The 26287-nt window shown below is 38.2% G+C and overlaps 1 protein-coding gene across 4 annotated transcripts in view; it reads right to left on the reverse strand.

Moving 5' to 3' along the window:
- VPS54 (VPS54 subunit of GARP complex) overlaps positions 1 to 26287 on the reverse strand; it is a 169748-nt gene that overhangs the window by 125794 nt on the left and 17667 nt on the right. The window contains exon 1 of one of the 4 annotated variants that reach the window (XM_042932431.1): positions 11134 to 11221. The exons of 2 other annotated variants lie outside the window; for them this stretch is intronic. The gene's annotated coding sequence lies outside the window, so the exon portion shown is untranslated. Of the gene's footprint in view, positions 1 to 5049; positions 5655 to 11133; positions 11222 to 26287 lie in introns of those variants that run through there. One more of the 4 variants, XM_042932430.1, reaches the window with a different exon arrangement.

Below are 26287 nucleotides of genomic sequence, written 5' to 3' on the forward strand. Positions count from 1 at the left end.
AGGCTGGGTGAAACCTTACAAAGGATTTTGGACTTGATCCACAAGACTAGTGAGTCATTACAGACTTAAAGACACTGGTGTTAAATCCATCACTCTATAAGATATCAGTAAGGAGGGCCAAGTACAGAACCTAAGAGGACTTGAACATTTCTGAAGAAAGAAATGAAAGATATAAAGGAAAGCTTGTGATAAAGAAGGAACATCCAAGAAGGTGGGGGAAATATCAATTGAGAATTCACAAATAAATAAGGGGGAAAAAACCATCATTTAGATTTGGCAATTAGGCAGTGACCAGTTACATCAGAAACAATGTCAAGTTCAACAGTGGGCACAGAAGCCAGACTGCAGAAGCTGGAGTGGAACAGGAGGGGAAATTAAAAAACAATGGGTATTGTTTCAAGAGACTTAATTATGAGATTACAAAACAGAATATATAATCACATTTGATATAAAAACTTTACATAACTCTCTCTACATACACATAATGTATAAAAAGGTATACAACAAAACATTAACAGTGGTTATTATAACAAGCCTTTCCTGACCACTGTATCTAAGCACATCCTCTCCCTTCTCTTCCCCCATCCAAACACACACACACACACACACACACACACACACTCCATTATTCTCGATCACTAGCATTATAGCGTGATCTTTTTAGTACTTGCTCCAATTATAACCGATTATTTACCTGTTAATTTTGTCTCCCCCACTATACTGAAAACTTACTTGTTTCATTCACCTTCCTATGCCACACTCAGCAGAGTCTAGGCAATCAGTAAAATGCATGAATATTCTATGAATGAATGAACAATATCATGGATAAAGAAGTAATAAGCACAAATAAGCCACTAACAATGTCTCATATAAGTTCATATTCATTTCAACAATCTAAAAACATACAAAATCAAAAATACATTCTCTTCTTTGCATACATTATGTGACTTTCTAAAATTTTATTCTAGATTCTCTATATTCTTGAAACATAGTATATATAATATACTTAAGAAAACTGGCCATAAAGTGAGTTAGGGATCTATCACTTATTAGTTGTGTGACCTTAGTTTTCTCATTTTTAAAATGGAACAGCAACAGTATCTTCCACATAGCAATGTTATAAAATTTAAATGGAATATAACTTACATAACCTATGTAAGCTCATGGCACAATACTTGGCACACAGTAGACATTCAATAAACAACTTTACTACTATTTATTATTACAAACATCTTAAGTATTAATATTTGGACTGTGTCATACAAAGTTTTATAATCAATTTAAACTTTAGGACCCTGAGCCTCCTCTATTGGTGTCCTTTGCTTGAGTGTCCCTAGTTTAGGGGGAGAGGAGGCAGCAAAATAATATGAGCAGATATAATTTACTATCAGAAAAGTAAACAATAATAACTAAACTAAACTAAACAATAGAACAGTGATCCTCAAAGCTATGCTAGTAAAAAGAGAGAAAAAATAATATTGGAAAATGATGTTGAAACTAGAAAAGGTGTGGCCTAGAACAGAAACAACAAGTTTGATGACAAAAACTGTTCAAGAGAGGAAAGATGAGGGAGAGAAGGCAGAGAGGCTAGAAATAATGATTTAGAAGACATCTGAATAAAGGTCAAAGTTGAATCTATGGGAGTAGAGTGGATGAGATAAAAATTACAATCTCTGAGTTGGAGGGGACTTTGAAAGACCATCTAGCTCAACTTTTACCTAATATAGGAATCTTTTCTACATGGGGTCTTGCCTTCACTTGAAAACCTTCAATAGTGGAGAAGCGACTACTTCAAAAGCAGATTATTACTGTAAAATACTTATGATTGCTTTAGGAAGAAAATTCTTTCATGTAGTGTACAGAACCCTGCCTCCATGAATTTTCCATTGCTGTCTCCAGTTCAATTACATTACAGGAGTAAGAGAAAATACTTCTAGTCATAAGAAAGTAATATCACAAAATACAAAAAAAAAAAAAAAAAAAAGATGGCTAATGAGAGCTCAGAGAAATGGGTAGAAAGGGGTAGACCAAATACATTTATAAGGAAAGGAAGAAAGCAATCAGAAATACCATCCTTACAGAAACAAGGGAGAAGTGTCCAATAGCAAAGTGTGAACAGTAGTGTCAACATGATGCAGAGAGAGGGGTCAAGGTTACTAACTTCAGAAAGGATACTGAATTAGGGGTGCCTGGGTGGCTCAGTCAGTTGAGCTTGAGCGACCGACCTGGGCTCAGGTGATGCCCTCACAGTTCGTGGATTTGAGCCCCACATGGGGCTCTGTACTGACATCTCAGAGCCTGGAGCCTGCTTCAGATTCTGTCTCCCTCTCTCTCTCTGCCCCTCCCCCGCTCAAGCTCTGTCTGTCTCTCTCTCTCTCTCTCTCTCTTTCTCTCAGAAGTAAATAAACATTAAAAATTTTTTAGAAAGAAAGGATACTGAATTAGAATAATATTAGGACAGTGGTTGGGGCAGATGCCATACCACAAAAGGTTAAGTAAGTAATGAAGTACTAAAGGCAACAAGATCAACATCTTTTTGGTGGTGAAAGAAAACAAACTAAATGTTGAACACGAATTTTTTTAGGTCCCGGAGACCTGAGCATATATGTAGGCAAACAGCAAGAAACCAACTGAAGGGTGAGATTAAAAAGGAACAAGAAAAGGTACTAGGGCAAGAAGATGGAGGGAGAAAGAAGAGTTAGATAAACACAGGGATTAGGGGTGTGGCGGTGAAGGCACAGACAAAAATCACTCCCAGGGACTATGAGGCACTTTACACTATGCCCCACCTTGAGAAAGGCAGGACTTTGTCAGGCAACAGTGAGAAAATGAGCAAGCTGATCCAGAAAAATTGCACTGCATCCTACTCCTCTACCTAATGCCCTTAAGCAGAGGTGGGAGGAGCAGAATCAGCTGGGACTTGGGCAAACCTGGAATGCCTCACTCCCACCACTAGTTATCAATGAAAGAAGGGAGAGGGAAGCAATGGAAAGAAAGAATTATATTATCACTAATATTTGACTAGACACTATATAGTCCATAACTGCTTGCTAGAAAAACATGTCTGAATGAATCAGTAAATGAATGAATACCCATTATGTGGATGAACAGGTTCAAGAATAATTGGTTTCAGTCCATTTAGCTAGTTAATTGTGAATATGGGATTTGCACTCAGATCTGATTCTAAATTCCATGCCTCTATCTCTAAACCATACTGCTTCTCCAAAAACAAAACAAACAAAACCTAAATTCTTTCACTACTGCCTCTCATCTATTTCATGCACCCAGTACTTTCTTCTTTTTTTCCTTATCTGATCTATCAATATTGATCCAATAAAAATTACTTACACTAACAAATATTTATATCCATCTTATATTAAAAATGATAGCAATAGTTAACATCTGTTTGTGATAACATTTTTTTAAAGGCTTGACTTTTTACAGCAGTTTTAGGTTCAAAGAACTTTATAAAACTGGCACTACTAGAAAACAGTTCCTTAAGGAAAAAGACACATTTTCATCGTATAATTCACTATATTTTTCTTAGCAAAGGGATAATTCTGGAGCTGCAACTTGGGATACATAATCTACTATAGACCATCATTTCAACACTTTCAACAAGAAATGTGTTGTGAATTCTAAGTAATAAATGAACTTATTAATTAACGTTTATAAAATGTCTATTTGTAATTTGAGAAGATATAGTGGGAAGTTTTTTACACTGGAGCTGGACAGAGGTAGTATTTTGTGATACAATTTTGGGTTTGAGTTTAGTAAAAAAGAAAAAAAAATCTATACTCAATCCTATTTTTTCTAAAAGCAAACAAAAAAATAGCAAACTTGATTTCCCTAAATTTAGATGTACTGACACAAACAAGGCAAAAAAAAAAATACTGTAATGTCCTACCAAAGATCAATGACAGAAATCAGTACAGACTATTTTTTAAATCATAGTAATCTAAAATATCTCAAATATCTCACATTCTAAGAAATATTTTCCACAACACTTTTGGAATTTTAGAAGCCAATTTCTGCTAAATGTTATAGATAGTCTTCTTTCATACAACCTAGACACAAATGACAATATACTTCTACACTATTTAAGTATACGATTCGTCACCTGACCAAATCTAGTTTAATCATAGTTTTTTAAAGTACTTAAAATTTTTTAACCACAACGATCTCAACAATAAAGCTAAAATTTAAACAGAAAGATGTGGGCTTTCAAGAAATAATTAACAAATTAAGGCTCCCTCATAAATAAGTACTTGTCTACCCATTTTGGGTATTAAAGGAGCATGGAAGAAGCCAAAGTGAACCCAGAAAATAAGAACAAAGTTGCACTAATCTGCTTTTTCCTTATATTCCCATTTGACATTTATAAGGCCGTGTCTTGGAGGAAACTGAATACATGTGCTTCCTTATGTTCCTCATTTACTTTCGATCTAGTGACAAGAAGGAACAATAAGAGATAATCATGGCTACAACGATAAAAACTATAACTATTTGTAATATTAAATTTAAATATTTAAAAAATAAGTGATATTTCATGTATGACATCCTTATCTGGAATAAAAATCATAAATATCCTCAAAAAACTATATATATTTTTTAAGTCTAGATGTTACTCAAAATGAAAGCAATGTCTTTTTTCCCTCACACATTCACCAAAAAACGTAATAGGGCAGCCACTGAAACTAACTAAGCATCACAGGCCTGGAATTGAATGATAAAACTGTACTGTGATAAAATCTGCCTCTAGCATGTAAAAAATTCAGTGGGAACCAAATATAACTTAGATGCCTTATTTTACTCCTTTGGGCCATTGATATGACTATATTACTAGTGAAATTTTTGTCAAAGTGAATCAGATTAAAATGTTGGTATTCTGTTCTTGGTGTCTCAGCCAAAGATTAGCAAATAAATTCTAAAATCACTAATTTAAAGTTACTGGGTAATGCATATACCTTAAATGTGTAAACCATAAGACATTAAAATGCCTACACAAGAAGAGTAAATTGAAAATAAAATCTGTATAATTTACCCTACCTTAAAAATATCTGTTAGAAGAAATTATATATTAATATATTCTTAAAAGGAACAAAAATGACTTGGATTTATCCCCTGTCAATTACTTCAACAGTGTCCCTTGCAGGTTTAATTCTTTCCTCCCTCATCCATCTTCAATCTATCTTTGCTTTGTTCCTGGCTGCAAAACAATGGAGAAAATTTAGATAAAACATGCAGATTATAAATGTATAAACTCCAATCTCAGATATGACCCTGCTCAGCAGTCCTTTCACTCATTTATACTGAAACACTGATCTTCCCCAATCCCCACAGTATTTATAAAAAACTTTCATCACTCTCTTCATATCCCCTAGTTTACCTACCTGCATGTATCTCATGCTTAAAAAGTAATTTTCTTTTTACTTCATACCAAAAAAAAAAAAAAAAAAAAAAAAAAAAAAGCCTCAGATAGGACTTCTACCCTCCACATTCAAATGTACCTAATTCTCACAACTCCTAACTTCTGATAGACAATACAGGTGTGTACTCTTGTCCAGAGTTAATTCTCCAACCAACTGTTCTTGATTTCACCTCTTCCCACTTCATCCCAGCCCTGTTCTATTAATTATTCCCTGACTCTCCTATCTCATCAGCCCATCAAAAAAAAAAAAAAAAGTTCAAGAGCTAAATTAAAGTTTTTTCCCTCAGCTCTATCTCCTTGAGCTACTTCTTGCCTCCCCTTCATTGGCAAACCTCTATTCTCTCTTGGGTCTACCTCCTGCACAATCTTCCATCTTTACCACTCACTGCTCTGGAAATGGTGAGGAATGACCTGATTTCTAAATTCAATTGCCTATATTCAGTCTTCATCAAATCTGACCTCACTGCCCTCAAAAGCCAATAAAAGTAATAAATGCAGACAGAATAAGAGAAATAGAAAAATCACCATTTGTAATCCTCAAATGCAATGACTGACTCAAGGAAGGATCATTAATGGATGATAAAACCATTGGTTTAAAAGGATGTTAGGAAAAGGATATTTACATAGCCATGAAGTACCACCCTATCAGTTATTTATTAAAAAAATAATAGAGAGATCTGTCAGTTCCTACCCTTACCAAATGATCAAAGCTGGAATCACCAACAGGGGGACAGACTACTATTATGTGCCTCCTGATGTGATAAAGTGGTAGGAATACCTATCATCTGTGTGGTATTCTTGCCAGAAATATCTGACCAGAATCTAATCATGAAGAAACAGAGTAATTCAGAATATGGAATAAACTCGAGCACAAATGCCTCTATTTTTCAAAGGATAAACCAAAAAAGAAGAGGGAGGCACTGGGCCTAGTCTGGATTGGAGGAGACTAAAGAGACATACCAGCCAAATGCAATACATGAACCTTAACTGAATCTTGTAATAGTGTAGAGAAAAAAACAGCTATAAAAAATTTTGGGACAAATGGAGAAATTTAGGTATGGACTGTATGTTTAATAAGCTTGTTGAGTGTTGATATTTTTAGGTATCATAACAGCATTGTGATCATATAGGGGAATGTCCCTGTAATTGGGAGATGCATGCTTAAGTATTTAGGGGTGAAATGTAATGAAATCTACAGCCTACTTTCAGACTTGGCAAAAGAAATTGGGGGGGGGGGGCGAGTGTTTATGTGTGTGTAGGTGTTCACTATTCTTGACTTTTCTGTAGGTTTAAAATTTTTCAATAATAATAAAAAATAATGAATCAATGAAAGTTTACAAAGAAGTGAAGGTAAGTAGAAGTGACCAAATAAACGGAGGGGAGGAAGTATGAGAAAAGGAGAATACTCCAGGAATAGGGAATAGTATGTTGCAAAGGCTTGGACAGGAAAAGAAGCCTTCTGCCAGAAACCGGAAATAATTCAACATGTCTGAGAAAATTATATATTCAGGGGGAGGAGGGAATTGGGGAGAGTCACAAGGCTAGAGAGGTAAGTTGGGAAAATAACTTAAATGAAATTACAAATCTATTAAAAGAATAAGGAATATGGATTTTATCATGAGGATAAAATAGTCACAGAAATAATTTATGATGAGAAATGATATAATCAGATTTTCCCTTCAGAAAAATCACTGATTATAGCACAGAGAATGCAATGGAGAAGACTAAGACTAGAAGAGTCCAGATAGGAAACTTGCTTAATCTCACTGAGAGATGCCCATAGCCTGAACTCTGATAATGGTAGTGGAGATAGAGAAAACTAGACAGATTTCAGATCGTTCTCCAGTTATAAGCTCTTTTCAGTGTCTCACACCCACATTTCTAACTGCCTACTAGGCATCTTCACCTACAAGTCTCAAAGATACCTAAAATTCAATATAGCCAAAACTTAAATTTATTATTTATGCCATCTTTATCTGCCACCACCTGCCAAAAGTTTATTCCTTCTCTAGCTCCGTTAATGGCACAATAATCTATTAGCTTCCTAAACTAGAAACCCTACAGCCAACTTGACTCCCTGACCTCTCTACATTCTTTAATTTCTATACCAGTGTGGACTGTCCTATGGATTCTACCTCCAAAATTCATCACACATCCATCCCTTGCTCTCCATTCTAATTGCGAGTAATCTAGTTCAGGATTTTATTTGCAGATTAGACTGCTGTGAGAATCTCCTAGCAAAAGCTTCTTTGGTTCTAACCTCACTCAATTTTAGAATCATGTTTCTAAAATTCAGATACGATAGGTCACTCTCCTTATGTATTCTTTGATAGTGGTATATATCAAGTTTATCACATTCAAAAACTCCACAACCTGGGCCCAATCTACCCCTCAAAAACTTATGCACCAGTAACGAACAATTCAAAACATAATAGTTCAGATCTGCAGTAAAACAAATCTGCCATTTCCAGTAAAAAAATTTTTACTGTAGAATATCTAATTCTAATTATTTCTAATTACTAATTTTACTAAAGAATATCTGCACTGTGTCATAGTTAGATGTCCTTTTATTTTTCCCTCATATGCCCTCAACTGCAAAGAGAGAGTTGCTAGAGGACCTAAAGGGCTAATCTAATATACCCAATGAGAGTTATTTTCCCACCTGGCAGGAGTTGAGAACACTAGCCAGAATAATACAAACCACAGGTTTAAAACATTACTGACATTTGGGTGGCTATTCTTTGTTCTTTGTTGGGGGAGAGGGGTGTGCAGGATAACATAGGATGTATCCTGTGCATTTATAAATTTAGCAACATTCCTGGCTATATGCCAATGGCACCACACCTTCAGTTGTGACAATGAAAAACATTTCCAGACACTGTCAAATGTCCCTTGGAGGGTAAATTTACCCTCTTTTGAGAACCATTAGTTTAGATGTTAGGGCCCCAGGTCTTTGAAAAAGAAGGCCTCCAACCAGGCTTGTTAATCTTAATTTGTTTTTGAGAAAGAGCAAGAGAGAGCACATATGAGCAAGACAGCAGAGGAAGGAGGCAGAGGGAGAGAATCCCCAACTGAGGGGAAGTGAGGCTTGACTCCACCATCCTGGGATCAAGACCCAAGTGGAAATCAAAAGTCAGATGCTCAACCGACTGAACCACTTAGGCACCCCAATCTTAATTTATTTTTAATTAATTTTGTTTTTAAAATAGAATTTTTTAAAAATAAGACGGTAAAAGTACAAGAAGATACCTTATAGTATATGCCATCCTCCTTTAGGTTAAAGCATTTTTAGAGGATTTTGTAAGAGGGATTTCATCTCTGCAGATGCATTAGTCTCCTGACAACCCTCCATCCCAAAATGAGTAAATGCTAGTAAAATGTCAAATACATGCATACATAAAAGAACCTAAACAATTCTAACTAGCAAATCCCCATTTCTTGCTTTACATGGCCACACTGTGGTTCTTTAGCCACAATCTTAGAGATTCAAGCTTCCACTCTTCAGATTTCCTCATATGGTTCCTGCCATCTATTTGTGAAACAAGTAGGAAGCAAGCTGATGACATTTACGTTTTTTTCCTAACCCTGATATCCTAATATTCAATGGCAAAAATACTCCTTTAACTTTTACGTGACTCCCAGCTGACCAGATCACCTCTTGAGATCACTAAAAACCATTTATGCTTTTTTCTTTCTCTATACTTCATGCTGAATACAACCAAATAGTTGTTTAGAACATCAGTTATTAACACCAGTGATCAGCTGCTTATTCTCGGACTCAAAATATTTTAAACATGTAAGTTGATTTTCAGAGAAAAACTTCAAAAACTTACTTATATGAATGAATCACAATAGGCAAATATTGAGATGGAAAGATTAGTGGTTGCCTAGGTCTGGGGGTGGGGTAGGAGGAATGGGGAGTACTGTTAATGACCAGGTTTCTTTCTGGGGTGATGAAAATGTTCTAAAATTTATTATGATGATGGTTTCACAACTCTGTAAATATACTATAAATCATTTAATTTCATCCTTTAAATGAGTGTTACTCAAAGATGTAAAAGGCCAGAAGCAGGAAAAAGGAATTTTAATCAACTTTTATGGATAGAAAAAGGAACGTGATTAAGAACAAATTCTGCGAAGTTTGCCATTTCATGAGTTATATTTGATTTTAATTCTGACATAAAAACTTAATACCTACCCAGAAATAAATTTTAACTTTTCCAGAAAAACATGAAAATTTAATCTTTTTCTAGTAAACTTTGGATAATTTAAAAACAATGAAAACATTTCAGAAAGCCAAATGCTAAGTAACAAAAACAAAATATATAAATATCAACAAAATGTGAAGTCTTTACAGTTCTGTGATACGTTCTTTACAAAGAAAATCAACACATTTTTCACTTCTTTTAAAAATGATCCTCCAACTGTAAGGTCTGTCCTCATAGTGTAGTAATTCTTAAGTTACCAGATTATAATTTTAAAATAGCCAAATCACAATAAAACTGCAAACATTTAATCCCCCAAACCACAACTATCAACCACCCAAAATTTGCACATATTGATCATTCTTACCAAAACCTATCATGAGCAATGATGACCACTATGAACCATCAAGTAATACTCATTTCTAGGAAATCAGACTCTGACTGCAATACAAATATAGTCAAATCCCAATCATTCCATCTGTTCCATCAAAACTGCTTAGAAATCATCAAGGCTCTCAAAGTACTTTTCCAATTAGAACTATCAGATTTATAAAAGTCAACTCGAATGTCCATCAAAATCTGCAGTTTAAGTTAACCACAATAACGCATTCCTCAGCATACTATATCATGATATCATCTGCCTTGTAATCATTTACTATTGATCGCCCTGGGGTTTGACAAATCAGAAATAGAGCCAATTAAAAACAAAAAAACAAACAGTGCAAACAATTTAATTATTCGAAAGTAAGGAGGGTCTCACTCAATAAAGGACAAAAAATAAAGCTGGTTAAAGGCGAGTTAAAACAAAACAAAACTTGCAACCCCAGGTCAGTCAAAATTCTAAAAATATCGTCCTGAACTCACAACACATGGACAGACCAAGTAGTTAATTATAATGTACAGCCGAAAGTTCCCTTGTCAACGATGGGAGGGCAGGGGAGGCCTGCTTTTGTATCAATGCACAGATGTTAAGAAGCAGAACTGAAGAAAATTAATTACTGAACAAACTACTGCGAGCTAAATCGCCAAACTGCAAAACACCGAGTTAATGGGGGAAGGGGGGTAGCCTTCCCCAGGAAGAAAAACAATTTTTTAATATTTAAATTATTCCAGTAGGCTCAAAAGGAGGCTGAAAGGCCCTACTGAGAAAAGAAAGGGAAAGTTTCGGGGCAGCATCTAAGGAGGGTGATGGAAGTTCCAAAGCCCGGATCCCAGAGAGGGGCGAGAGGGGGGACAGCGGCGTTTGCGGCCGCCGACTGAAGTGGGGAGAGCAGCTACCGCCCCGATCCCAGAGCGGGAGCGAAAAGGAAGAGGAGGTGGTGGCGGAGAAGAGAATGGAAGCTTCAGCGCCCGTCAGTTGTGACCGAAACTCTGTCCGCTTCGGGCCGGGGAGGTGACACAGGGGGTGGGGTCTCAGGCCCTCTCTCCACAGGAGGTCGGGGTGAGGGTGGGCCGCGAAGCGCCGGGGGGGTCAAGTGGGGCCGGCCCGACACCTACCTGCGGGTCCCGGGCAGCCGCCCCAGAGCGAGGCCTAGTGCATCGCCGCCGCCTCCAGCCCTCCACGTCGCGCCGAGGCTGCTCCGCGGCCGCCGCCGCCCGGAGCCCCGCCGGGCCGGAGCCCGGCCTCCCGCCCCCGCCCCGCGCCGGCAGGCCCGTCGGCCGGGGGAGCACAGGGCCGCCCTCCCGAGCCCAGCTCCGCTCGCGGGTGAGAGGCGGCAGCGGCGGCTCCCTCACGTCTCTCCCGGGTGTCCTGTCAGCCAGCAGTTTCCCCCGGGTCCGCAGCGCCGCCTCCGCCGCTGCTGCCACCGCCTCTCCCACATCCCCGGCCTCCAGAGGAGCCGCCGCCGCCGCCACCGCCGCCGCGCCGCGACCACTACCCCTAGCGCTTCTGCTCCCTGCTCCACTGCTTCCCCTCACCCCGCCGGCCCGGCTCGGCCGGGCTAGGTCCGGGAGACAGCGCCGGAGGCCGCCGCGAGGCCGCCGCAGCCCCCAGCCCACAATCCACCGCGCGCCTCCGCCGGGGCGGGAGGGCCGCGGCCCGGGCCGGGGGGAGCGCTCGCCGCCTCGGGAGAGGGGCCACGGCGCGGGCGCCGCGGGCGCTGCCGGCGTTCCCCCGGAGTGGGAAACACCCCGCGCGGCTCCTCTGCGCCTCTTCTGATCGTCCTACAAGCGAAGACAGAAACCAACGCTGAACTCTACTTTTCTCCACGACCCTTCCCCCACCCGAGTTGTTCTCCGGAGCATCCAGGTGGCGGCTTCCGCCTTCCCTGGGACTGGCCCGCGTTCCCTCAACATGGCCCTCGCCCAACCCCCGGACCAACCGACTCCAAACATCCCTAAACCACCCTGGACCTACTAAAGTAGATACTGCCACAACATTCCACCTCGCCTTTCGCCCCCTCAAAGTGAACGCTGTTCAGAGTTTCCCAAATAAATGTCCTTTAAAGGTTAAAGGTCATCCTCTCCGCCACGACACGCTGGACTCTGAAAACAGCGCATTGTCTCTCCATTGATGCCTCCCCCACCGCGTACTTCTCTAAGTTTTCCCCTAGTTCCTGGCCTTCCTACCAGACATCTATCACACTATTCTGGCATTTAAGCCGGTTATTTCTGCTCTTTGAGATACTGGAAGTGCGTGTGTATTAATACCTTCTCACTGTGATTCTTAACAATAATGCAATTCAACCTGGTATCTGAGGACTTGCAATTTTAATCAAAAAAAAAAAAAAAATCTGCAAGAAAGGAAATGCTTTAGAATATTTTTAAAAAGAGAAAAAAGGGCCCTCAGTCATTTGTGTTTATGTCTTAGTGTTAGGAGGATTTCTTTCCAGTTTGAAACTATTGCTTGCCTAAAAATATCTACCAAAGTTTCAGGCATTTAAAAGACAGTCTGTTTTAACAAATGAAAAGTGAAAATGTAGCTCTTACAGTTGGGGATTGAAAAAAGAAGTCGATGCAAGTTTCATTTCCAAGAAGTCACTTTGAAAACTGCAAAAATAACTTTGTGAAATATTTAACCCACTAAATAGATAAAGTTGGGGGAGGCAGGAAAAAAGAGAAGGATGCAACAAAAATAGTTAAGAGGAAATTCTTACCTTATGTTTTTCTAAATTCAGTTCCCTACAATTTTGTAAAGAGAGTAAGAAATCAATCCCCAATGTGAAATAAGTTTAACTAGAAAGTAATAAATCCTTCTAAATCCCCAATCTCCTATAAAACCAGATGAGTTTTTATTATTAAATATTAAGGAAAGCTTCAAATTTCATCCAACGCCAGAGAGGAAAAGAATTTCAGTTTAAATCTAGAGTCGATTCATAGATTATACTAAGAAATGGATTTAGCAATTTCCCATATTTTGAACCTGTTTCAGGAAGTCAACAACAGTTCAAAAGCTGCCTTAAACCTGGCAGTTTGGTCTTTTAAAAAATATTTGCGATTATACTCCACTTTGTTCCAAAAAAGATTCTAAGCTGCTCATGATGGCACTTGGATTAAATAATAATCGTGAGTTGTCTCCCAGACACTGGAACAAGACAAACTGGTTTGCTTTCCTCATTATCCATCTGTAGATAACATGCCATAGGAAGAAAATACACATTCAGTATTGTCCTTAAGTTCTTTTAGGGATCTAACAAGACTTTTACCTTGCCACAGAACAATTCATAATCATGAATCTAAACAGAAAAGTAAATGCTGATGATAAACTTTGCCAAAAACAAAAGAAAACAAAAAGAAAATAACCTGTTAACTGGACCAGTAATTTAAAGTTAGATAAATTTCAAATTAATATATTCACTTGTCTCTTGAATCAATTCATAATAAATGATTTCACTGAATCAATTCATTATAAATGATTGATTTCATTGAATCAATTATTAGAAAAGCCAAATCACATAAATGTGTATAGGGGCGCCTGGGTGGCTCAGTCGGTTAAGCATCCGACTTCAGCTCAGGTCATGATCTCAAGGTCTCTGAGTCTGAGCCCCATGTCTGGCTCTGTGCTGACAGCTCCAAGCCTGGAGCCTGCTTTGGAGTCTGTGTCTCCCTCTCTCTCTGCCCCACCCCTGCACATGCTCTGTCTCTCTCTCTCTCTCTCTCTCTCTCTCTCTCTCAAGAATAAATAAATGCTAAAAAAATAAACAAAAAAAAAATAATAAATGTGTATAGATGCATTATTAGTGTTCATTTCCAGAAAACACAGATGACAGAAAATTAAGAAAAACTGATAGAAATCATGATTGCCCTCAAAAGATGAAGAAAGATTTAGCTGCTATATTACTAACACTATATTTAGCACAGTATTTATTAAACCCATTAAGAATTATGGAGGCTCCTGGGTAGCTCAGTCAGTTGAGCAGCAGACTCTTGATTTCAGCTCAGGTCATGATCCCAGGGTTGTGGGATCGAGCCCCACATTTGGCTCTACACTGAGTGTGAAGTCTGCTTAAGATTCTCTCTCTCTCCCTTTGCCTCTTTCCCTCTGCCCCCTCCCCCACTTGCAAGATTTTTCTCTTTCTCTTTCTAAAATTAAATTTTAAATTTTTAAAAATTTTCTTAAAAAGGTTTATGAATAGTTATTATGTTCATTAGGGTCATATATTCTCATTAAAGGGAGAGTGAGAAAATTTTCTATTGCTGTAACACCTATAAAAGGCTTATGTTTATGTTAACTATATGTTCAGTGCATATTTGTGTGTGTAGCAGTAGTGAGGTTAACATGTCTATTCAATCAGTGAACACCATTTTTAATGACATGTTTGACAGAAACTATACATTCACATGCCAATATAAATACAGAAGGGAAAGAGGGCATTGGTAGAAGGAACAATCAGAAAAATCATTTTGCATTTTAGTTAGATATGAGCACTAGCCTCTCTTTATTCCCCACAATGGCAAACCTTAAATCTATCAAATAGAAACCCATTCAAGTCCTCTAACCTACTCTATAGTTAAATATGTATAATTACATCATAGGTTTAGTATATTTTATCCTTGGTAAGCAAAATCCACATGCACTCATGAACTGAAAGTATTATGCTGATAGTAGTTTGTTTCATTATGGTTTAGGTTTTTGATCGAATGCCCTGAATTATTTTCTCTATCATATTTAAATTATTTAAAAATGTTATAATGTTTAGGGGCACCTGGGTGGCTCAGTTGGTTGAGCAACCGACTTCAGCTCAGGTCATGATCTCACAGTTCGTGGGTTTGAGTCCAACATGATCTTGCAGTTTGTGCGTGGGTTTGAGCCCTGTGTTGGGCTCTGTGCTGACAGCTCAGAGACTGGAGCCTGCTTCAGATTCCCTCTCTGCCCCTTCCTCACTTATGTGCTCTCTCTCTCTCTCCCAAAATAAATAAACATTTTTTAAATGTTAGATGTTTAAAAATCACAATTTATAACAATATTGCTGGAATCTTAAACTAGGTTTTACTATGTCTTCATATCTAGTAGGACTATCTTAATGTAGGAAACTTCCCAATTTACTTTGAGTATGGTGTAAGACATTAAAACTATGCATGGATATAAGCACCACTAGAAATTTTATATTTCATGTGATAAGAATACATTCAATAATTGTTGGGAGTAATATACAAGTTTTTGACATACCATCATTTGTATCTCCTAAATCAGTTGCATAATTACATTGGAAACAATTAACTTTGTTATATTTTCCTGTTACATTTTTCTTTGACTCTGATACTCCAAATTTCCATTTTGATTATCATAATAATAGCAACTACCATTTACTAAGAATTTACTGTGCTGCAAGCACAGGGAAAACCAAGGTAGTGTGGTGTATTAGTTTTCTATTACTGTGTAAAAATTAGCAAAACTTAGCAGTTTAAAATAACACATATTTTTTATGTTACATTTTCTGTGAGTCAGTAGTTTGAGTACAGCTTAGCTTGGTCTTCTGCTTCATAAGTCTTCAATTAAAGCATGAGTCAGGCTATGTTCTCATCTGGAAGCTTGACTGGGGAACAATCTGCTTTCAAGGTCATTCAGATTGTTAGCAGAATTCCTTTTCTTGCAGTTGTAGGACTGAGAGCCCTAGTTTCTTGCTGGCTGGAGGCTGCCTTCAGCTCCACCTGCAGTTCATTGTCATGTATGTTTTCACAATATGGCTGCTTACTTCATCAAAGCAGTGAAGAGTGTCTCTATACTCTCTAAAATGAGTTTGCTAGCAAGAAAGTGATATTCTATCATCTTTGCCACATTCTGTTGTTTAGAAGCAAGTCACAAGGTTTACCCACACTCAGAGAGAGGGCATTACACAAAGATGTAAGTACCAGGAGGTAGAAATCATGATGGTTACCCTAGAATCTATCTTCCACCTGTAGTAATTATTTCCATAGGCTTTGGAATTCAGCTAACTCTGGGTTTTAAACTCAGCTTTGACACTTCAGCTATGATTTTGATCTCAGTTTCTAGTCCTTTATTTCTTCATCTGCCAAATAGGAGTAATAACTGTAATAACCTCTTCACCTTTTATTTTTCTCCCAGGGTAATAGAGTTGTTGTAAGGATTAAATAAGCATTTTAATGCAATAACTGATAACATGAAATGCTCAATAAGCACTGTTACTTTTCTTCCTTTTCCCTCCTCTCTTTTTTATTTTGAGTCCCATTGGCATTTCTACTTTCAACGACTACTTTTTTGGCTTGTGTCCAGCATGTGTGTGTGTGTGTGTGTGTGTGTGTGTGTGTGTGTGTGTACCTGGGTCTAGGGCCATGTAAAACCAACTCTAGTATCAATGCCTTTTAAAATAGGACTACAGGGGCGCCTGGGTGGCTCAGTCGGTTAAGCGTCTGACTTCAGCTCAGGTCATGATCTCACGGTCTGTGAGTCCGTGAGTTCGAGCCCCGCGTCGGGCTCTGGGCTGATGGCTCGGAGCCTGGAGCCTGCTTCCGATTCTGTCTCTCCCTCTCTCTCTGCCCCTCCCCTGTTCATGCTCTGTCTCTCTCTGTCTCAAAAATAAATAAACGTTAAAAAAAATTAAAAAAAAAAAATAATAAAATAGGACTACATTACAAATGTTATCTCCAACTTGAACTGGGGAAAGTTTTTAAATGATAAATCCGTAACATTAGAAAGATAATTATTAGACATAGAGAACTTTGTTGGGATTGGCTTTTCTCTCCTTCTGTATGTTTAATATGCATATGGTACAAAAGGACATATTGTAGCATAATAGTATTCATAGGTTCTGGGTTTGCCTCCTAGCTCTGCCACTTCCAGATGAGTAACCTCAGGCATGTTAAGTTCTCTAAAGCTCAGTTCCTTATGGGGATAATGATAGTACCCACATTATAGATGTGTTGTGAGGATTACATTTAAGTGTACTTGAATAGTATAGCTTAGTATGTAGCTCATAATCAATATTAAAAATGTTAACTATCATACTCATTATTATAATTTTCACTATCTCATTATTTTTAGGAAAACCACAGAACAGGAAACATGGCCAGACATAGCTTTGAATGAGGTGGAGGAGGTGAGGCACAAGAAACCACAAGATCTAAAAAATCCTCATAAACCAAAGGGCCACAAATAAGATTAGTGGTGAGAAGGTAAGAAAATGTGCAAGTCAGAAATTGGACAAATAGGAACTAGGGGCCAAGGTAAGATTGTGAATTTTCAATCAAACTATGAGTAATGCAACAGCAAGAGACATCAGCAAGAGAAGAGCACATGAAACAGGTAATTCCTATCTTACACATGAAGCCTTTTATATACTTCCTCCTGCAACAGGAGTCAACTACACAGCATACCTAGTCCAGCATTTTGAATAGGAAACACATGAGCCATGTCACTATCAGAAAATAGTGAACGTTGTTGAATAGATTAGAGGAGTATAGCAATCAGAAATGGGCATATCCTGACAAATGTAAAATTATTTTCAAATTGGGCAGTTTCCCTAGAGGCGAATTATATGTGTGTGTGTGTATGTGTGTGTGTGTGTGTGTGTGTACAGCTATAGTCATAGTTACGGTTCTATGTAGTTACATATAGTTATATGTAGTTATATGTATATATATATATACACATACACACACACGTAGACATACACATATACACATACCATTTTATTAATCCCATGGTCATATTTTTTCTTATGTTGCTGTATACAGTATTGGTTCCTCCATTGTTTTATTTGGTTCTTTTAACTATAGAGGCCTTGTCTAACAAACTAAGTTACAATATTTCCAGAGCAGGATTTTCTGTTGTTGCTGCAATTGTACCTTAAAAAATATTCCTGCAGAATCTGGGATGATATACTATGTAGTAGGCTTTCAACAAAATGCTTGCTGAATTAAAAAAGAAATGTGAATTACTTCCCCTTAGTAAATGGTATTTGGCATAATGAATATGAATAATTCATGAAATTAATGGATGACCTTGAAATCATACTTGAGTCTTTCATATCCCATATCTACTATGTCAGCAAATCTTATTAGTTCTACCTTCAAAATACATCTTGACTGAACATTTTTTTTCCACTCACATTGCATCCACCCTGGCCCAAGCCATCTTGCCCACGGGGCCCCTAACTACACTATACACCGCTCGTTATAGGAAGCACCATTCGGAGACCGCAGTGTGAATGATGTTTCTTGGAGTTCTGTAGTGTTTAATGCAATGATCCCACCTGCCTGGATCATGCCCAAGGTCTCCTAGCCTTTGTCCCCTACCAATCTATTCTCAACATAATAGTGAGCTTGATCCTCCTAAAACATAAGTCAGATCATATCATTCTTCTGCTTGAAACTCTCCAGTGGTTCTGTCTCATTCATAGTAAAAGATAAAGTCCTTACAAGGTCATAGATGATGTCATCCCAGGCTTTCCTCTCTGACTTTATCTCCTTCTGCTCTCCCCATATCTTATTCTCCTCTAGTCATATTGGGCTCCTTCTGGGACATGGCAGGCATGCTCCTGGCTCACAGCATTTGCACTTGCTCTTTCCTCTGCCTGGAATGCTTTTCTCCCCCAAATGTCCAAATACCTAACTCTCTCACGTCCTTCAGGTCTTTATTCAGATTTTACCTTCTCAAGAAGACATTCCATGACACCCATATTTCTCATTGCAACACCCTGCCCAATATACTTTTCTGCCTTATTCTTCACCTTAGTCTTTATTATCATCTAACACCCCCCCACACACACACACATTTTATTTATTTATCGTCTATCTTTCCCCCACAGGCATGTAAGCTCCATGAGGGCAGAGAGTTTTGTCTGTTTTTTTTGTTTTTTTGTTTTTTTTTTGTTTTTTTTTTTTTACCACATTACCCCCCAACACCTGGTACAGTGCCTGGTGCAAGTTGAGAATTCAATAAACACTTGTTGACATAATGAATAAAAGATGAAGACAGACTAGTACTTATACACATAAACCACTTTTTCTATACACTAAGCAGAATCAGTAACCAATTAGTCTAATGTCTTAAAAACAATTTGCCACCAATATGCTATAGGACTCAAGATTTTTGTAAGCCACATTAATTTGTTAGATTTATAAAGATGATGGTCTTAGCTTATTTTATAATTGGAATACTTTAAGTAATAACTATATGAAATTATTTTTAAAATATGCAATTATATAATGAAGTAGAACTATAAGGACAGATGGTTAAACATCTATTAGGGAAAAAACCATTTATTTAAAATTTCTCTAGGAAAAGGAGAAATTCTACCTAAAAACTTTCTCATAATATTACAGGCCATTTTAAAGCTATACATTTCCAGGGGCACCTGGGTAGCTCAGGAGGTTAAGCTAACTTGAGCTCAGGTCTTGATCTCATGGTCTGTGAGTTGGAGCCCCACATCCGGCTGTCTACTGTCATCATGGAGCCTGCTTTGGATCCTCTGTCTTTCTCTCTCTCCGCCCCTTCCCTGCTCACACTCGCCCTCTTTCTCAAAAATAAGTAAACATTAAAAAAAAAAAAAAGCCATACATTTCCAGAGAAACAGAAGCCATACTTGGCCTCTCAAAGGTTCCTCAAGAACCATTTTCTCCATTAAGTGGGTTTGTGTCTCAACACCAGCCAACACAGAAGGAACCCCTTAAGCAATAGGAATATACATTATTACACCACTATGTAATATTTTTAAATAGAAAGGAAAAAAAAAAACAGTAAGGAGATATTTTACAAGCAAAATAAACAGAGAGAGGGAAAAAAAACGAGTATTATGAAACCAGGACAATTTCACAATATTAATCCAAAGTAAAAGATTAACATAACAATGGATTGCAATTATATAATGGAGTTTCTTGAATACCAAAATATATTAGAACAGCCATTGCATTCCCATGCCACTGTCTGGTCATTCTGGTTCCCATTCTATCAGGAAATAAAATATATATGTTTTCTCACCTATTCTCTTCTATGAATTCCTGAATGTTAATAAAAAGTTCTCAATCAGAATCTGATTTCAATCTGGAAAACTTATTTCCAAAAATCTAACTCTAGGTTTAGAAAAGCCATTTTCCCTTCCATGGTTTTAAGTTTCTATATGAAACAAAAACAAACTTTGGGTGCCTGGGTGGCTCAGTCAGTTAAACCTCTGACTTCAGCTTAGGTCATGATCACATGGTTCCTGAGTTTGAGCCCTGCATCGGGCTCTGCGCCCTGACAGTGAGGAGCCTGCTTGGGATTTTCTCTCTCTGCTCCTCCTCCACTCACAGGCTCATGCACACATGCACCCACTCTGTCTCTCTCAAAATAAATAAACTTAAAAAAAAAAATACACTCAAAGAAAGAAAACATAGTTGAAATAAAGGATTTTTGGAATTGAAGAGGCCTCTCACTTGACAGACGAGGAAATGAAGATCCAAAGGGCTGAAAGAGATCATGGTTTAGTAGTAGCAAAATAGAATTCAAATAGTAGCAAATTCAAATCAGAAGCCAGGTTCAGAGACTTCTAGTCTCATGCTCTTTGTCCCACACTGTTTCATGGGAATGGCACAGCAACAAAGTACCATAAAAGTGAAAATTTACATTAAGTGAAATTACTTATTATTTGAATCCAAAAGATATCAGATTCTCTTTCTCCTCCAAAGAAAAGTTAAGACTTTTTCTAATGTATGGAATATGAAGGTTCTTATTACTTGTAAGAAAAAAAAAAGCATCTTGTATAAAAGGTTTTACCTGGTGATAAGTATTTAATAACTTAGGAAATAATCAATGTAGATTAATTTATTATTTTAAGTATTCATTATTAGTTCCCAACCCCAAGAGACAGTTCCCATATTTGCTTGCAAGAATGCAGTATTTTAGACAATGTATAGCTTATTTTTGTATTTTCCTCCCTTATAAATATGCAAAAGCCTATTTCCATTCTTCTAAGTTTATATTAACTTTACTTTGCAGTTCAGTCTACACAGCAAAAGAAATGGTAAAGTGAGCATAAAGGACACATTTGCAAAACATAAGTATTTTTGTGTCTATTACAAATTGAAAGTCAGACTACTGATAGGTATTTTTCCATAGAGCCCTACAACAAGCGTATATCAAACCAGTGAGCAAACGAAAAGCTTGTATAAATGTCTTTGTCTTTATGATTAAACTTGCTCACTGATGCATGCCATTGAGTGCTGGTTTGATTCCAGGTGGTCAGCATATCTCTCTGGTTAATGGAATCCAGAGGGAAATTGCTCTCCTCTCTGGTTGATTCCTTACTGCCTGCCTGTGCTGCCTGTGTTTTGCCCTAGTAAGTTAAAGGCTACCTCAGTTACTCACTACTTGCCCCCAGAATGAGGTTAATTTTTGTCAAAATCATAATTACTTTTAATGGTAGGCCCAATATTCTGATTCTGATTCTCAGTTTCTTATTATGGGGGCACCTGGGTAGCTCAGTTGATTAAGCGTCCAACTCTTGATTTAGGCTCAAGTCATGATCCTAGTATTGTGGGATCAAGCCCCACACTGAGCATGGAGCCTGCCTGAGATTCTCACTCTCCTTCTGCCCTACCCCCACTCCCTCTCTCTCTCCCTCTCTCTCTCTAAAATATAATTTTAAAAACTAAATTTTTTATTATAATGAAGAGGTACGAAAAATGTTTCTATACCAATACTACCTAAACTCCTGCACTCATCCTCATTCTCAAGTAGACAACCATTCACACTCAGTGAATTTTTATCAAGGATGTTTCTGGGTCCTAGATGCTAGCCTTAAGTAAGACTGATTCAGTTCATGTTCTCATAGCACTGACAATCTGGGTTGGGGTGGAGAGGGAGTACAGAAGAGAGACATTAAGCAAATAATTACAGGAATTGTTCAACACGAGTTGGAATACGTGTCATGGAAAGGTAAATGAAGCTTATGAGAGCTTGTAAAGGTGAATGTAATTTAATATTAGGTGAACAGAGAATCCTTGTCCAAGGAAGCAGGATTTAAACTGAAAAATGAGGGGCGCCTGGGTGGCTCAGTCGGTTAAGCGGCCGACTTTGGCTCAGGTTATGATCTCGCGGTCCGTGAGTTCGAGCCCCGCGTCGGGCTCTGTGCTGACCGCTCAGAGCCTGGAGCCTGTTTCGGATTCTGTGTCTCCCTCTCTCTGACCCTCCCCTGTTCATGCTCTGTCTCTCCCTGTCTCAAAAATAAATTAAAAAACCGTTAAGAAAATTAAAAAAATAAAATAAATAAACTGAAAAATGAATAGGAGTTGGCCAGCGAAAGGGAATAGTGGTCATGAAGAGTCCCATGTTGTGGAAATGGCCAGAAGAAAGTAGGCATGATGGAGCTAGGTAACAGAGAAAAGGCCAATATGGCTGGTATGCAATGAGACAAAAGTAGAACAAAGTCAGATCATAGAGGGAGTTATTGGTCATTTTGGAGTTTGAATTTTATTGCAAGCTATGATAGGGCTTTGAGCAAGGAGATGACACAAGTATAGATTTAAAAGATCAGTTTGATCACTGGGTGGAGAATGAGTTTCTGGAGGTAACCAAGAGAAGGTGGCATGAGCAGTTGGAATGTATCTCTAATGGACCGAATATTTGTATCCCTCTGCCCCCAATTCATAGGCTGAAACCTTAATCCCAAGTGTGATGGTATTTGGAGGTGGAACCTTTAGGCAATAATTAGGTTTGGATGGGATCATGAGGGTGAAACCCCCATGATGAGATTAGTGTTCTTATAAGAAGAGGAAGAAAGAGGTCACTCTCTCTCTACCATGTGAGGACACAGCAAGAAGGCAGCTGTCTGTAAGCCAGGAAGAAGGCTCTTATTAGGAACTGAATCTGCTGACAGCTTGATCTTGCACTTCTCAGATTCCCTCACTGCAAGATAAACGTCTGTTTTTTGAGCTACCCAGTCTATGGATTGTGCTATAGCAGCCCGGCAGCCCGAGCTGACTAAGACAGTGTCCAAGAGGTCCAGGTGTTCGGTGAAGGTAGTAGTGCTGAAGACAAAGGACAGTAGACAGATTTGAGCAGTATCCCAGGAAACAGAATTGAAAGCACTTGGTGATTGGTTGGACAAAGGGGCTAAGAAATAGGTGGATATTAGGGATGATTTTTGGTTCCTAACATTAGCAACAGGGAGGGTGGTGGAACCATTTAATGAGTTAGGAAACCTTGGAAGATAAAAAGATTTGGCACCATAAGCTCAGTAATTGACATGTCCAACTTGGGATGTCTATGTAATAGCTACCTGGAAATATCAAGGAGACATATAGATGAGTCTGGAACCTCAGAAGGGAGGCCCAAGGATATAAATTCAGAAGCTGTCAACATGTAGTTAATAACTGAAAGGATGGATGTATATGAGATTCCTGAAAGTATAAAGACAGAAGAAGAAAAGAGAAAGGAAAGGAAGGGAAGAGAATGGAAAGAAAAGGGGCCTGCAACTGGCCACAAATCTGTACAATAAGCATATACCAGCATATATCAAATCAGTGAGGAAACAACATGTTTCTGTAAATGGCTTTGTCTTTATAATTAAACTAGTTCACTAATGTGTGTCAGTGAGTGCTGGTTTGATTCCAAGTGGTCATCATATTTCTCTGGTTAACAGATTAGATTCTGAGAGAAGGAAAAGTAACCAAGGAAAACTAGAAAAAGGAGCCAGAGAAATAAGAAGAAAGCCAGGAGACTATAAGGTCACAGAAAAGAAAAGAAGTATTTTTTTTTTTAAGCTAGGAATGGTCAACTATGGCAAACAAGATGTGTGCTGTCCATTAGATTTAGCAGCATGAAGGTCACTACTAATCCTAGCAAGATAAATTTGGTAGATGGTGGAATTGGAAGCAGATTGTGATGAGTTGAGGACTGTTATATGGAGAAAAATAAAAGATGAATAAACCGTTGCTAGAAGCTTAGTTGTTAAAAAAAAAAAAAAGGTGGGGGTAGATGAAGTGGTAGGTAGAAGTGGATGTGAGAGAGGATTTTCTTTTAATTTTTATTTTGTTTGAGAGAGAGGAGAGAGAGACTCTCAAGCAGGTTCCATGCTCAGCATGGAGCCCAATGTTGGGGCTCGATTCCATGACCTGAGCCAAAATCAAGAGTCAGATGCTCAACTGACTAAGCCACCCAGACACCCCAGGAGGACTTTCTTAATATGGTAGATACATGAACATGTTTGACTTTCCATAAGTGCTCTTCAAAAAAATAATAATAATTAACTTCTCCGAGCATGATCATTGTTTTTCTCCCAAATGTTTGTTTGTTCATGTTATTCTGTGGATCAAAAGATCTAATATAAAGATCTAAATATAAAGAGAGACAGAGCATGAGTGGGGGAGGGGCAGAGAGAGAGGGAGACACAGAATCTGAAACAGGCTCCAGGCTCTGAGCTGTCAGCACAGAGCTGAATTCAGGGCTCAAACTCACAAACCGGGAGATCATGACCTGAGCTGAAGTCAGACGCTTAACCGACTGAGCCACCCAGGCTCCCCGAGAGATCTGATATAAATTAAAATTTTGGTTGAACTTGACCAAAAAATCTGACTTGGGCAACAATAAAAAGAGGAGGGAGTAATTTATTGCCATTTATTGCCATCATGCCATTAAAAAGTCTGTGGTTAAGGATGACTTAGGACATGATGAGATTTAAAGGCTCAAATGATCAAGTAAGAACCAATTCTTCTCCCCCGCCCCTACAACCAGCTTTGCTGTCATCCATTTATTCATTTAAGAATATTTATTGAAAAGCTACCATGCCTCATACTCTATTTTAAGCGCTGGAAATATAATGATATAAAATATGAGCAAATTCACTTTCACTACTTCTTTTTAGCATTGTACTGGAGGTTCTAGCCAGTGCAGTAAGTTAAGAAGAAGAAATTTTAACAGTATAAAAATTGGGAAGAAATAAAACCGTTATAATGTTTAGATAATATAACTGTGTACTAACATATATTAGTAGAATTAATTAACCAGTAAGGCTGCTGGATACAAAATGTGGTAGGTAGAATTCTAAGGCATCCCCCAAGATTCCTGCCCCCTGATGTACATGCCCTATGTAATCCCCTCCCTCTAAGTGTGGGTGGACTTGTGAATATGATAAGATTTCACTTGCATGATTGTGTTATGGTATATGGCAATGGTGAAGGAATTTTGCAGATATAATTAAGATCAGTTGAACCTGGGGCGCCTGGGTGGCTCAGTCGGTTAAGCATCCGACTTCAGCTCAGGTCACGATCTCTCGGTCCGTGAGTTCGAGCCCCGTGTCGGGCTCTGGGCTGATGGCTCAGAGCCTGGAGCCTGCTTCCGATTCTGTGTCTCCCTCTCTCTCTGCCCCTCCCCTGTTCATGCTCTCTCTCTGTCTCAAAAATAAATAAACGTTAAAAAAAAAAAATTAAAAAAAAAAAAAAAGATCAGTTGAACCTGAATTCATTAAAAGGGAGATCATCCTAATGGCCCTACATAGTCAGGTAAGTACTTTTAAAAGAGTTTAGAGGTCAAAGATGTCATAAATCAGAGATACTTGATACAAAACAACTGGTCTCCTGCTTTAAAGAAACTAAAATGCCATTTTTCAGAGAGAGAGGGCTACATGACAGGAAATTGCAGTGGCCTCCCGGAGTCAGAGTGGCTGCTAGATGACAGCCAGCATGAAAGAGGAACCTCACAACAATAATCAGGGAGCTTGGAAGAGGACCCTCAGCCTCCAATGAGATCATAGGCCCTGCAGACACCTTGATTTTAGCCTAATGAGATTCTGAGCAGAAGATCTAGCTAACTAGCATTTCGACTACTGCTTCGTGGAAACTGTAAGATAATAAATTTGTTTTCTAAGATATTTTGAAATTTATGGTACTTTCTTATGCAGCCATAGAAAACCAATATATATAGTCATTATACAAAAATTCCATAGTTTTTCTATATATGAGTAACAAGCAGAAAATTAAAAAAATATATTACCATTTACAATTGCCCAAAAATACCAAATACCGAGGAATAAATCTAATGAAAGTATGCAAGACCAACCCCTGCACAGAAAAGTAGAGAAATTTATTGAGAGAAATTAAAGATAAATAAATGGAAATTTGTACATTGCTCATGGATTAGAAGTTTCAGTGTTGTAAAGTATGTCAATCTCTCCAAATCAACTTATAGATTCAATGCAATTCCAATGAAAATCCCAATAGGTGCATTTGCAGAAAATAGTAAACTGATTCTAAAATGTACATGGAGGGGCTCCTGGGT

This window comes from Panthera leo, chromosome A3, assembly GCF_018350215.1.
Source record: "Panthera leo isolate Ple1 chromosome A3, P.leo_Ple1_pat1.1, whole genome shotgun sequence".
NCBI classification, from domain to species: Eukaryota; Metazoa; Chordata; class Mammalia; order Carnivora; family Felidae; genus Panthera; species Panthera leo.